Source organism: Lampetra fluviatilis, unplaced genomic scaffold (assembly GCF_964198595.1).
Source record: "Lampetra fluviatilis unplaced genomic scaffold, kcLamFluv1.1 SCAFFOLD_527, whole genome shotgun sequence".
Lineage (NCBI taxonomy): Eukaryota > Metazoa > Chordata > Hyperoartia > Petromyzontiformes > Petromyzontidae > Lampetra > Lampetra fluviatilis.
The window spans coordinates 25,001-40,000 of record NW_027620601.1 but is presented as its reverse complement, the minus strand read 5'-3'; positions in this window follow the sequence as shown (position 1 = coordinate 40,000).

Below are 15,000 nucleotides of genomic sequence, written 5' to 3'. Positions count from 1 at the left end.
GGGGTCTATGTGTAAAAATTTTGACTTTTTTGAGTGCACGTGCAAATCTGCTGAAAAAGCCTGTGGAAGTTTCACGGCGTTCGTACGATATTTGGCGACGCAAAAATGAGCGATTTCCCAGCTCGATGGAATTCGGCGCGAGAGAAACGATGCCCCGTAACGCACATGAGAGCAATCCCGGCCAATTTCTCCCGTTTGATGGGGTCTATGTGTAAAAATTTTGACTTTTTTGAGTGCACGTGCAAATCTGCTGAAAAAGCCTGTGGAAGTTTCACGGCGTTCGTACGATATTTGGCGACGCAAAAATGAGCGATTTCCCAGCTCGATGGAATTCGGCGCGAGAGAAACGATGCCCCGTAACGCACATGAGAGCAATCCCGGCCAATTTCTCCCGTTTGATGGGGTCTATGTGTACAAATTTTGACTTTTTTGAGTGCACGTGCAAATCTGCTGAAAAAGCCTGTGGAAGTTTCACGGCGTTCGTACGATATTTGGCGACGCAAAAATGAGCGATTTCCCAGCTCGATGGAATTCGGAGCGAGAGAAACGATGCCCCGTAACGCACATGAGAGCAATCCCGGCCAATTTCTCCCGTTTGATGGGGTCTATGTGTACAAATTTTGACTTTTTTGAGTGCACGTGCCAATCTGCTGGAAAAGCCTGTGGAAGTTTCACGGCGTTCGTACGATATTTGGCGACGCAAAAATGAGCGATTTCCCAGCTCGATGGAATTCGGCGCGACAGAAACGATGCCCCGTAACGCACATGAGAGCAATCCGGGCCAATTTCTCCCGTTTGATGGGGTCTATGTGTAAAAATTTTGACTTTTTTGAGTGCAGGTGCAAATCTGCTGGAAAAGCCTGTGGAAGTTTCACGGCGTTCGTACGATATTTGGCGACGCAAAAATGAGCGATTTCCAAGCTCGATGGAATTCGGAGCGAGAGAAACGATGCCCCGTAACGCACATGAGAGCAATCCGGGCCAATTTCTCCCGTTTGATGGGGTCTATGTGTAAAAATTTTGACTTTTTTGAGTGCAGGTGCAAATCTGCTGAAAAAGCCTGTGGAAGTTTCACGGCGTTCGTACGATATTTGGCGACGCAAAAATGAGCGATTTCCCAGCTCGAGAGAATTCGGCGCGAGAGAAACGATGCCCCGTAACGCACATGAGAGCAATCCGGGCCAATTTCTCCCGTTTGATGGGGTCTATGTGTAAAAATTTTGACTTTTTTGAGTGCACGTGCAAATCTGCTGGAAAAGCCTGTGGAAGTTTCACGGCGTTCGTACGATATTTGGCGACGCAAAAATGAGCGATTTCCCAGCTCGAGAGAATTCGGCGCGAGAGAAACGATGCCCCGTAACGCACATGAGAGCAATCCGGGCCAATTTCTCCCGTTTGATGGGGTCTATGTGTAAAAATTTTGACTTTTTTGAGTGCACGTGCAAATCTGCTGGAAAAGCCTGTGGAAGTTTCACGGCGTTCGTACGATATTTGGCGACGCAAAAATGAGCGATTTCCCAGCTCGATGGAATTCGGCGCGAGAGAAACGATGCCCCGTAACGCACATGAGAGCAATCCCGGCCAATTTCTCCCGTTTGATGGGGTCTATGTGTAAAAATTTTGACTTTTTTGAGTGCACGTGCAAATCTGCTGAAAAAGCCTGTGGAAGTTTCACGGCGTTCGTACGATATTTGGCGACGCAAAAATGAGCGATTTCCCAGCTCGATGGAATTCGGAGCGAGAGAAACGATGCCCCGTAACGCACATGAGAGCAATCCCGGCCAATTTCTCCCGTTTGATGGGGTCTATGTGTACAAATTTTGACTTTTTTGAGTGCACGTGCAAATCTGCTGAAAAAGCCTGTGGAAGTTTCACGGCGTTCGTACGATATTTGGCGACGCAAAAATGAGCGATTTCCCAGCTCGAGAGAATTCGGCGCGAGAGAAACGATGCCCCGTAACGCACATGAGAGCAATCCGGGCCAATTTCTCCCGTTTGATGGGGTCTATGTGTAAAAATTTTGACTTTTTTGAGTGCACGTGCAAATCTGCTGAAAAAGCCTGTGGAAGTTTCACGGCGTTCGTACGATATTTGGCGACGCAAAAATGAGCGATTTCCCAGCTCGATGGAATTCGGCGCGAGAGAAACGATGCCCCGTAACGCACATGAGAGCAATCCGGGCCAATTTCTCCCGTTTGATGGGGTCTATGTGTAAAAATTTTGACTTTTTTGAGTGCAGGTGCAAATCTGCTGGAAAAGCCTGTGGAAGTTTCACGGCGTTCGTACGATATTTGGCGACGCAAAAATGAGCGATTTCCAAGCTCGATGGAATTCGGAGCGAGAGAAACGATGCCCCGTAACGCACATGAGAGCAATCCGGGCCAATTTCTCCCGTTTGATGGGGTCTATGTGTACAAATTTTGACTTTTTTGAGTGCACGTGCCAATCTGCTGGAAAAGCCTGTGGAAGTTTCACGGCGTTCGTACGATATTTGGCGACGCAAAAATGAGCGATTTCCCAGCTCGATGGAATTCGGCGCGAGAGAAACGATGCCCCGTAACGCACATGAGAGCAATCCCGGCCAATTTCTCCCGTTTGATGGGGTCTATGTGTAAAAATTTTGACTTTTTTGAGTGCAGGTGCAAATCTGCTGAAAAAGCCTGTGGAAGTTTCACGGCGTTCGTACGATATTTGGCGACGCAAAAATGAGCGATTTCCCAGCTCGAGAGAATTCGGCGCGAGAGAAACGATGCCCCGTAACGCACATGAGAGCAATCCGGGCCAATTTCTCCCGTTTGATGGGGTCTATGTGTAAAAATTTTGACTTTTTTGAGTGCAGGTGCAAATCTGCTGGAAAAGCCTGTGGAAGTTTCACGGCGTTCGTACGATATTTGGCGACGCAAAAATGAGCGATTTCCCAGCTCGATGGAATTCGGAGCGAGAGAAACGATGCCCCGTAACGCACATGAGAGCAATCCCGGCCAATTTCTCCCGTTTGATGGGGTCTATGTGTACAAATTTTGACTTTTTTGAGTGCACGTGCCAATCTGCTGGAAAAGCCTGTGGAAGTTTCACGGCGTTCGTACGATATTTGGCGACGCAAAAATGAGCGATTTCCCAGCTCGATGGAATTCGGCGCGAGAGAAACGATGCCCCGTAACGCACATGAGAGCAATCCCGGCCAATTTCTCCCGTTTGATGGGGTCTATGTGTAAAAATTTTGACTTTTTTGAGTGCACGTGCAAATCTGCTGAAAAAGCCTGTGGAAGTTTCACGGCGTTCGTACGATATTTGGCGACGCAAAAATGAGCGATTTCCCAGCTCGATGGAATTCGGAGCGAGAGAAACGATGCCCCGTAACGCACATGAGAGCAATCCCGGCCAATTTCTCCCGTTTGATGGGGTCTATGTGTAAAAATTTTGACTTTTTTGAGTGCACGTGCAAATCTGCTGGAAAAGCCTGTGGAAGTTTCACGGCGTTCGTACGATATTTGGCGACGCAAAAATGAGCGATTTCCCAGCTCGATGGAATTCGGCGCGACAGAAACGATGCCCCGTAACGCACATGAGAGCAATCCGGGCCAATTTCTCCCGTTTGATGGGGTCTATGTGTAAAAATTTTGACTTTTTTGAGTGCACGTGCAAATCTGCTGAAAAAGCCTGTGGAAGTTTCACGGCGTTCGTACGATATTTGGCGACGCAAAAATGAGCGATTTCCCAGCTCGAGAGAATTCGGCGCGAGAGAAACGATGCCCCGTAACGCACATGAGAGCAATCCGGGCCAATTTCTCCCGTTTGATGGGGTCTATGTGTACAAATTTTGACTTTTTTGAGTGCACGTGCAAATCTGCTGAAAAAGCCTGTGGAAGTTTCACGGCGTTCGTACGATATTTGGCGACGCAAAAATGAGCGATTTCCCAGCTCGATGGAATTCGGCGCGAGAGAAACGATGCCCCGTAACGCACATGAGAGCAATCCCGGCCAATTTCTCCCGTTTGATGGGGTCTATGTGTAAAAATTTTGACTTTTTTGAGTGCACGTGCAAATCTGCTGGAAAAGCCTGTGGAAGTTTCACGGCGTTCGTACGATATTTGGCGACGCAAAAATGAGCGATTTCCCAGCTCGATGGAATTCGGCGCGACAGAAACGATGCCCCGTAACGCACATGAGAGCAATCCGGGCCAATTTCTCCCGTTTGATGGGGTCTATGTGTAAAAATTTTGACTTTTTTGAGTGCACGTGCAAATCTGCTGAAAAAGCCTGTGGAAGTTTCACGGCGTTCGTACGATATTTGGCGACGCAAAAATGAGCGATTTCCCAGCTCGAGAGAATTCGGCGCGAGAGAAACGATGCCCCGTAACGCACATGAGAGCAATCCGGGCCAATTTCTCCCGTTTGATGGGGTCTATGTGTAAAAATTTTGACTTTTTTGAGTGCACGTGCAAATCTGCTGGAAAAGCCTGTGGAAGTTTCACGGCGTTCGTACGATATTTGGCGACGCAAAAATGAGCGATTTCCCAGCTCGATGGAATTCGGAGCGAGAGAAACGATGCCCCGTAACGCACATGAGAGCAATCCCGGCCAATTTCTCCCGTTTGATGGGGTCTATGTGTACAAATTTTGACTTTTTTGAGTGCACGTGCCAATCTGCTGGAAAAGCCTGTGGAAGTTTCACGGCGTTCGTACGATATTTGGCGACGCAAAAATGAGCGATTTCCCAGCTCGATGGAATTCGGCGCGACAGAAACGATGCCCCGTAACGCACATGAGAGCAATCCGGGCCAATTTCTCCCGTTTGATGGGGTCTATGTGTAAAAATTTTGACTTTTTTGAGTGCAGGTGCAAATCTGCTGGAAAAGCCTGTGGAAGTTTCACGGCGTTCGTACGATATTTGGCGACGCAAAAATGAGCGATTTCCAAGCTCGATGGAATTCGGAGCGAGAGAAACGATGCCCCGTAACGCACATGAGAGCAATCCGGGCCAATTTCTCCCGTTTGATGGGGTCTATGTGTAAAAATTTTGACTTTTTTGAGTGCTCGTGCAAATCTGCTGAAAAAGCCTGTGGAAGTTTCACGGCGTTCGTACGATATTTGGCGACGCAAAAATGAGCGATTTCCCAGCTCGAGAGAATTCGGCGCGAGAGAAACGATGCCCCGTAACGCACATGAGAGCAATCCGGGCCAATTTCTCCCGTTTGATGGGGTCTATGTGTAAAAATTTTGACTTTTTTGAGTGCACGTGCAAATCTGCTGGAAAAGCCTGTGGAAGTTTCACGGCGTTCGTACGATATTTGGCGACGCAAAAATGAGCGATTTCCCAGCTCGATGGAATTCGGCGCGAGAGAAACGATGCCCCGTAACGCACATGAGAGCAATCCCGGCCAATTTCTCCCGTTTGATGGGGTCTATGTGTAAAAATTTTGACTTTTTTGAGTGCACGTGCAAATCTGCTGAAAAAGCCTGTGGAAGTTTCACGGCGTTCGTACGATATTTGGCGACGCAAAAATGAGCGATTTCCCAGCTCGATGGAATTCGGAGCGAGAGAAACGATGCCCCGTAACGCACATGAGAGCAATCCCGGCCAATTTCTCCCGTTTGATGGGGTCTATGTGTACAAATTTTGACTTTTTTGAGTGCAGGTGCAAATCTGCTGAAAAAGCCTGTGGAAGTTTCACGGCGTTCGTACGATATTTGGCGACGCAAAAATGAGCGATTTCCCAGCTCGAGAGAATTCGGCGCGAGAGAAACGATGCCCCGTAACGCACATGAGAGCAATCCGGGCCAATTTCTCCCGTTTGATGGGGTCTATGTGTAAAAATTTTGACTTTTTTGAGTGCAGGTGCAAATCTGCTGGAAAAGCCTGTGGAAGTTTCACGGCGTTCGTACGATATTTGGCGACGCAAAAATGAGCGATTTCCAAGCTCGATGGAATTCGGAGCGAGAGAAACGATGCCCCGTAACGCACATGAGAGCAATCCGGGCCAATTTCTCCCGTTTGATGGGGTCTATGTGTAAAAATTTTGACTTTTTTGAGTGCACGTGCAAATCTGCTGAAAAAGCCTGTGGAAGTTTCACGGCGTTCGTACGATATTTGGCGACGCAAAAATGAGCGATTTCCCAGCTCGATGGAATTCGGCGCGAGAGAAACGATGCCCCGTAACGCACATGAGAGCAATCCCGGCCAATTTCTCCCGTTTGATGGGGTCTATGTGTAAAAATTTTGACTTTTTTGAGTGCACGTGCAAATCTGCTGAAAAAGCCTGTGGAAGTTTCACGGCGTTCGTACGATATTTGGCGACGCAAAAATGAGCGATTTCCCAGCTCGATGGAATTCGGCGCGAGAGAAACGATGCCCCGTAACGCACATGAGAGCAATCCCGGCCAATTTCTCCCGTTTGATGGGGTCTATGTGTACAAATTTTGACTTTTTTGAGTGCACGTGCAAATCTGCTGAAAAAGCCTGTGGAAGTTTCACGGCGTTCGTACGATATTTGGCGACGCAAAAATGAGCGATTTCCCAGCTCGATGGAATTCGGAGCGAGAGAAACGATGCCCCGTAACGCACATGAGAGCAATCCCGGCCAATTTCTCCCGTTTGATGGGGTCTATGTGTACAAATTTTGACTTTTTTGAGTGCACGTGCCAATCTGCTGGAAAAGCCTGTGGAAGTTTCACGGCGTTCGTACGATATTTGGCGACGCAAAAATGAGCGATTTCCCAGCTCGATGGAATTCGGCGCGACAGAAACGATGCCCCGTAACGCACATGAGAGCAATCCGGGCCAATTTCTCCCGTTTGATGGGGTCTATGTGTAAAAATTTTGACTTTTTGAGTGCAGGTGCAAATCTGCTGGAAAAGCCTGTGGAAGTTTCACGGCGTTCGTACGATATTTGGCGACGCAAAAATGAGCGATTTCCAAGCTCGATGGAATTCGGAGCGAGAGAAACGATGCCCCGTAACGCACATGAGAGCAATCCGGGCCAATTTCTCCCGTTTGATGGGGTCTATGTGTAAAAATTTTGACTTTTTTGAGTGCAGGTGCAAATCTGCTGAAAAAGCCTGTGGAAGTTTCACGGCGTTCGTACGATATTTGGCGACGCAAAAATGAGCGATTTCCCAGCTCGAGAGAATTCGGCGCGAGAGAAACGATGCCCCGTAACGCACATGAGAGCAATCCGGGCCAATTTCTCCCGTTTGATGGGGTCTATGTGTAAAAATTTTGACTTTTTTGAGTGCACGTGCAAATCTGCTGAAAAAGCCTGTGGAAGTTTCACGGCGTTCGTACGATATTTGGCGACGCAAAAATGAGCGATTTCCCAGCTCGAGAGAATTCGGCGCGAGAGAAACGATGCCCCGTAACGCACATGAGAGCAATCCGGGCCAATTTCTCCCGTTTGATGGGGTCTATGTGTAAAAATTTTGACTTTTTTGAGTGCACGTGCAAATCTGCTGGAAAAGCCTGTGGAAGTTTCACGGCGTTCGTACGATATTTGGCGACGCAAAAATGAGCGATTTCCCAGCTCGATGGAATTCGGCGCGAGAGAAACGATGCCCCGTAACGCACATGAGAGCAATCCCGGCCAATTTCTCCCGTTTGATGGGGTCTATGTGTAAAAATTTTGACTTTTTTGAGTGCACGTGCAAATCTGCTGAAAAAGCCTGTGGAAGTTTCACGGCGTTCGTACGATATTTGGCGACGCAAAAATGAGCGATTTCCCAGCTCGATGGAATTCGGAGCGAGAGAAACGATGCCCCGTAACGCACATGAGAGCAATCCCGGCCAATTTCTCCCGTTTGATGGGGTCTATGTGTACAAATTTTGACTTTTTTGAGTGCAGGTGCAAATCTGCTGAAAAAGCCTGTGGAAGTTTCACGGCGTTCGTACGATATTTGGCGACGCAAAAATGAGCGATTTCCCAGCTCGAGAGAATTCGGCGCGAGAGAAACGATGCCCCGTAACGCACATGAGAGCAATCCGGGCCAATTTCTCCCGTTTGATGGGGTCTATGTGTAAAAATTTTGACTTTTTTGAGTGCAGGTGCAAATCTGCTGGAAAAGCCTGTGGAAGTTTCACGGCGTTCGTACGATATTTGGCGACGCAAAAATGAGCGATTTCCAAGCTCGATGGAATTCGGAGCGAGAGAAACGATGCCCCGTAACGCACATGAGAGCAATCCGGGCCAATTTCTCCCGTTTGATGGGGTCTATGTGTAAAAATTTTGACTTTTTTGAGTGCACGTGCAAATCTGCTGAAAAAGCCTGTGGAAGTTTCACGGCGTTCGTACGATATTTGGCGACGCAAAAATGAGCGATTTCCCAGCTCGATGGAATTCGGCGCGAGAGAAACGATGCCCCGTAACGCACATGAGAGCAATCCCGGCCAATTTCTCCCGTTTGATGGGGTCTATGTGTAAAAATTTTGACTTTTTTGAGTGCACGTGCAAATCTGCTGAAAAAGCCTGTGGAAGTTTCACGGCGTTCGTACGATATTTGGCGACGCAAAAATGAGCGATTTCCCAGCTCGATGGAATTCGGCGCGAGAGAAACGATGCCCCGTAACGCACATGAGAGCAATCCCGGCCAATTTCTCCCGTTTGATGGGGTCTATGTGTACAAATTTTGACTTTTTTGAGTGCACGTGCAAATCTGCTGAAAAAGCCTGTGGAAGTTTCACGGCGTTCGTACGATATTTGGCGACGCAAAAATGAGCGATTTCCCAGCTCGATGGAATTCGGAGCGAGAGAAACGATGCCCCGTAACGCACATGAGAGCAATCCCGGCCAATTTCTCCCGTTTGATGGGGTCTATGTGTACAAATTTTGACTTTTTTGAGTGCACGTGCCAATCTGCTGGAAAAGCCTGTGGAAGTTTCACGGCGTTCGTACGATATTTGGCGACGCAAAAATGAGCGATTTCCCAGCTCGATGGAATTCGGCGCGACAGAAACGATGCCCCGTAACGCACATGAGAGCAATCCGGGCCAATTTCTCCCGTTTGATGGGGTCTATGTGTAAAAATTTTGACTTTTTTGAGTGCAGGTGCAAATCTGCTGGAAAAGCCTGTGGAAGTTTCACGGCGTTCGTACGATATTTGGCGACGCAAAAATGAGCGATTTCCAAGCTCGATGGAATTCGGAGCGAGAGAAACGATGCCCCGTAACGCACATGAGAGCAATCCGGGCCAATTTCTCCCGTTTGATGGGGTCTATGTGTAAAAATTTTGACTTTTTTGAGTGCAGGTGCAAATCTGCTGAAAAAGCCTGTGGAAGTTTCACGGCGTTCGTACGATATTTGGCGACGCAAAAATGAGCGATTTCCCAGCTCGAGAGAATTCGGCGCGAGAGAAACGATGCCCCGTAACGCACATGAGAGCAATCCGGGCCAATTTCTCCCGTTTGATGGGGTCTATGTGTAAAAATTTTGACTTTTTTGAGTGCACGTGCAAATCTGCTGGAAAAGCCTGTGGAAGTTTCACGGCGTTCGTACGATATTTGGCGACGCAAAAATGAGCGATTTCCCAGCTCGATGGAATTCGGCGCGAGAGAAACGATGCCCCGTAACGCACATGAGAGCAATCCCGGCCAATTTCTCCCGTTTGATGGGGTCTATGTGTAAAAATTTTGACTTTTTTGAGTGCACGTGCAAATCTGCTGAAAAAGCCTGTGGAAGTTTCACGGCGTTCGTACGATATTTGGCGACGCAAAAATGAGCGATTTCCCAGCTCGATGGAATTCGGAGCGAGAGAAACGATGCCCCGTAACGCACATGAGAGCAATCCCGGCCAATTTCTCCCGTTTGATGGGGTCTATGTGTACAAATTTTGACTTTTTTGAGTGCAGGTGCAAATCTGCTGAAAAAGCCTGTGGAAGTTTCACGGCGTTCGTACGATATTTGGCGACGCAAAAATGAGCGATTTCCCAGCTCGATGGAATTCGGCGCGACAGAAACGATGCCCCGTAACGCACATGAGAGCAATCCGGGCCAATTTCTCCCGTTTGATGGGGTCTATGTGTAAAAATTTTGACTTTTTTGAGTGCAGGTGCAAATCTGCTGGAAAAGCCTGTGGAAGTTTCACGGCGTTCGTACGATATTTGGCGACGCAAAAATGAGCGATTTCCAAGCTCGATGGAATTCGGAGCGAGAGAAACGATGCCCCGTAACGCACATGAGAGCAATCCGGGCCAATTTCTCCCGTTTGATGGGGTCTATGTGTAAAAATTTTGACTTTTTTGAGTGCAGGTGCAAATCTGCTGAAAAAGCCTGTGGAAGTTTCACGGCGTTCGTACGATATTTGGCGACGCAAAAATGAGCGATTTCCCAGCTCGAGAGAATTCGGCGCGAGAGAAACGATGCCCCGTAACGCACATGAGAGCAATCCGGGCCAATTTCTCCCGTTTGATGGGGTCTATGTGTAAAAATTTTGACTTTTTTGAGTGCACGTGCAAATCTGCTGGAAAAGCCTGTGGAAGTTTCACGGCGTTCGTACGATATTTGGCGACGCAAAAATGAGCGATTTCCCAGCTCGATGGAATTCGGCGCGAGAGAAACGATGCCCCGTAACGCACATGAGAGCAATCCCGGCCAATTTCTCCCGTTTGATGGGGTCTATGTGTAAAAATTTTGACTTTTTTGAGTGCACGTGCAAATCTGCTGAAAAAGCCTGTGGAAGTTTCACGGCGTTCGTACGATATTTGGCGACGCAAAAATGAGCGATTTCCCAGCTCGATGGAATTCGGAGCGAGAGAAACGATGCCCCGTAACGCACATGAGAGCAATCCCGGCCAATTTCTCCCGTTTGATGGGGTCTATGTGTACAAATTTTGACTTTTTTGAGTGCAGGTGCAAATCTGCTGAAAAAGCCTGTGGAAGTTTCACGGCGTTCGTACGATATTTGGCGACGCAAAAATGAGCGATTTCCCAGCTCGAGAGAATTCGGCGCGAGAGAAACGATGCCCCGTAACGCACATGAGAGCAATCCGGGCCAATTTCTCCCGTTTGATGGGGTCTATGTGTAAAAATTTTGACTTTTTTGAGTGCAGGTGCAAATCTGCTGGAAAAGCCTGTGGAAGTTTCACGGCGTTCGTACGATATTTGGCGACGCAAAAATGAGCGATTTCCAAGCTCGATGGAATTCGGAGCGAGAGAAACGATGCCCCGTAACGCACATGAGAGCAATCCGGGCCAATTTCTCCCGTTTGATGGGGTCTATGTGTAAAAATTTTGACTTTTTTGAGTGCACGTGCAAATCTGCTGAAAAAGCCTGTGGAAGTTTCACGGCGTTCGTACGATATTTGGCGACGCAAAAATGAGCGATTTCCCAGCTCGATGGAATTCGGCGCGAGAGAAACGATGCCCCGTAACGCACATGAGAGCAATCCCGGCCAATTTCTCCCGTTTGATGGGGTCTATGTGTAAAAATTTTGACTTTTTTGAGTGCACGTGCAAATCTGCTGAAAAAGCCTGTGGAAGTTTCACGGCGTTCGTACGATATTTGGCGACGCAAAAATGAGCGATTTCCCAGCTCGATGGAATTCGGAGCGAGAGAAACGATGCCCCGTAACGCACATGAGAGCAATCCCGGCCAATTTCTCCCGTTTGATGGGGTCTATGTGTACAAATTTTGACTTTTTTGAGTGCACGTGCCAATCTGCTGGAAAAGCCTGTGGAAGTTTCACGGCGTTCGTACGATATTTGGCGACGCAAAAATGAGCGATTTCCCAGCTCGATGGAATTCGGCGCGACAGAAACGATGCCCCGTAACGCACATGAGAGCAATCCGGGCCAATTTCTCCCGTTTGATGGGGTCTATGTGTAAAAATTTTGACTTTTTTGAGTGCAGGTGCAAATCTGCTGGAAAAGCCTGTGGAAGTTTCACGGCGTTCGTACGATATTTGGCGACGCAAAAATGAGCGATTTCCAAGCTCGATGGAATTCGGAGCGAGAGAAACGATGCCCCGTAACGCACATGAGAGCAATCCCGGCCAATTTCTCCCGTTTGATGGGGTCTATGTGTACAAATTTTGACTTTTTTGAGTGCACGTGCAAATCTGCTGAAAAAGCCTGTGGAAGTTTCACGGCGTTCGTACGATATTTGGCGACGCAAAAATGAGCGATTTCCCAGCTCGATGGAATTCGGAGCGAGAGAAACGATGCCCCGTAACGCACATGAGAGCAATCCCGGCCAATTTCTCCCGTTTGATGGGGTCTATGTGTAAAAATTTTGACTTTTTTGAGTGCAGGTGCAAATCTGCTGGAAAAGCCTGTGGAAGTTTCACGGCGTTCGTACGATATTTGGCGACGCAAAAATGAGCGATTTCCAAGCTCGATGGAATTCGGAGCGAGAGAAACGATGCCCCGTAACGCACATGAGAGCAATCCGGGCCAATTTCTCCCGTTTGATGGGGTCTATGTGTAAAAATTTTGACTTTTTTGAGTGCAGGTGCAAATCTGCTGAAAAAGCCTGTGGAAGTTTCACGGCGTTCGTACGATATTTGGCGACGCAAAAATGAGCGATTTCCCAGCTCGAGAGAATTCGGCGCGAGAGAAACGATGCCCCGTAACGCACATGAGAGCAATCCGGGCCAATTTCTCCCGTTTGATGGGGTCTATGTGTAAAAATTTTGACTTTTTTGAGTGCACGTGCAAATCTGCTGGAAAAGCCTGTGGAAGTTTCACGGCGTTCGTACGATATTTGGCGACGCAAAAATGAGCGATTTCCCAGCTCGATGGAATTCGGCGCGAGAGAAACGATGCCCCGTAACGCACATGAGAGCAATCCCGGCCAATTTCTCCCGTTTGATGGGGTCTATGTGTAAAAATTTTGACTTTTTTGAGTGCACGTGCAAATCTGCTGAAAAAGCCTGTGGAAGTTTCACGGCGTTCGTACGATATTTGGCGACGCAAAAATGAGCGATTTCCCAGCTCGATGGAATTCGGAGCGAGAGAAACGATGCCCCGTAACGCACATGAGAGCAATCCCGGCCAATTTCTCCCGTTTGATGGGGTCTATGTGTACAAATTTTGACTTTTTTGAGTGCACGTGCAAATCTGCTGAAAAAGCCTGTGGAAGTTTCACGGCGTTCGTACGATATTTGGCGACGCAAAAATGAGCGATTTCCCAGCTCGATGGAATTCGGCGCGAGAGAAACGATGCCCCGTAACGCACATGAGAGCAATCCCGGCCAATTTCTCCCGTTTGATGGGGTCTATGTGTAAAAATTTTGACTTTTTTGAGTGCACGTGCAAATCTGCTGAAAAAGCCTGTGGAAGTTTCACGGCGTTCGTACGATATTTGGCGACGCAAAAATGAGCGATTTCCCAGCTCGATGGAATTCGGCGCGACAGAAACGATGCCCCGTAACGCACATGAGAGCAATCCGGGCCAATTTCTCCCGTTTGATGGGGTCTATGTGTAAAAATTTTGACTTTTTTGAGTGCACGTGCAAATCTGCTGAAAAAGCCTGTGGAAGTTTCACGGCGTTCGTACGATATTTGGCGACGCAAAAATGAGCGATTTCCCAGCTCGAGAGAATTCGGCGCGAGAGAAACGATGCCCCGTAACGCACATGAGAGCAATCCGGGCCAATTTCTCCCGTTTGATGGGGTCTATGTGTACAAATTTTGACTTTTTTGAGTGCACGTGCAAATCTGCTGAAAAAGCCTGTGGAAGTTTCACGGCGTTCGTACGATATTTGGCGACGCAAAAATGAGCGATTTCCCAGCTCGATGGAATTCGGCGCGACAGAAACGATGCCCCGTAACGCACATGAGAGCAATCCGGGCCAATTTCTCCCGTTTGATGGGGTCTATGTGTAAAAATTTTGACTTTTTTGAGTGCACGTGCAAATCTGCTGAAAAAGCCTGTGGAAGTTTCACGGCGTTCGTACGATATTTGGCGACGCAAAAATGAGCGATTTCCCAGCTCGAGAGAATTCGGCGCGAGAGAAACGATGCCCCGTAACGCACATGAGAGCAATCCGGGCCAATTTCTCCCGTTTGATGGGGTCTATGTGTAAAAATTTTGACTTTTTTGAGTGCAGGTGCAAATCTGCTGAAAAAGCCTGTGGAAGTTTCACGGCGTTCGTACGATATTTGGCGACGCAAAAATGAGCGATTTCCCAGCTCGATGGAATTCGGCGCGAGAGAAACGATGCCCCGTAACGCACATGAGAGCAATCCGGGCCAATTTCTCCCGTTTGATGGGGTCTATGTGTAAAAATTTTGACTTTTTTGAGTGCACGTGCAAATCTGCTGAAAAAGCCTGTGGAAGTTTCACGGCGTTCGTACGATATTTGGCGACGCAAAAATGAGCGATTTCCCAGCTCGAGAGAATTCGGCGCGAGAGAAACGATGCCCCGTAACGCACATGAGAGCAATCCGGGCCAATTTCTCCCGTTTGATGGGGTCTATGTGTAAAAATTTTGACTTTTTTGAGTGCAGGTGCAAATCTGCTGGAAAAGCCTGTGGAAGTTTCATCCGACGAAAAAAGCACGTTCTCGAGAAAGCAGGAGAGCTAAGTCATTCACAAATTAGCTGGATTTGGCTTGTGGTTCGTTTCCCAAGTAACAGAGCGGCATCAACCTTTAAGTGCACGCCAGTACATCCCCGTGGGATACAGGGGGTCTCGGCGGACTTTGCTCGGGGGAAAAACGTCGAGGTGAGCCGCCTGGCCATGCTGTTCATGGGTCTCTCCTTTTTAAGTTTCGCCTGCCAATTTATTTTCTCTAGCGGTTTTATACACTAGCACTCGATGTTTTGGGAAAGGAATACAATTGTTCAAAAAACGTCTTCGCAATTCATGTCGTTAGATTGCTAATGAAAATTCGTAAAAAAACGTACACGCCATACATGTTCTTTGCTTCCCTCTCGATACAAGTGAAGGGGAAAAACAGCCTTAACGGTTGCTAAAAAAATCGCCCTTTACATATACATGGGTCGTCTTCCCCTCTCGACAACGGAGACAAGTAACCCACGCCAGGCACTGTCAGTAACTGCCATAGAT